Genomic DNA, 206 nt, shown 5'->3' on the forward strand with positions numbered 1-206 from the left:
TTACATTCCCAACAAAAGTGTAGAAGGATTTCCCTTTCTCCACAACCTCTCCTACATTTGTTGTTGTTTGTGTTTTGGATGGCGGCGATCCTTACTGGTGTGAGGCGATATCTTATTGTGGTCGTATGACGTGGTACAGCCATGCCAAGTCGAGCAGGTCCTGAAGTGCGGAAGGGGGGGCGAAGAAAGGAAAGAAAGACAGAAAG

The sequence above is a fragment of the Manis javanica genome, chromosome 10 (genome assembly GCF_040802235.1).
Source record: "Manis javanica isolate MJ-LG chromosome 10, MJ_LKY, whole genome shotgun sequence".
Lineage (NCBI taxonomy): Eukaryota > Metazoa > Chordata > Mammalia > Pholidota > Manidae > Manis > Manis javanica.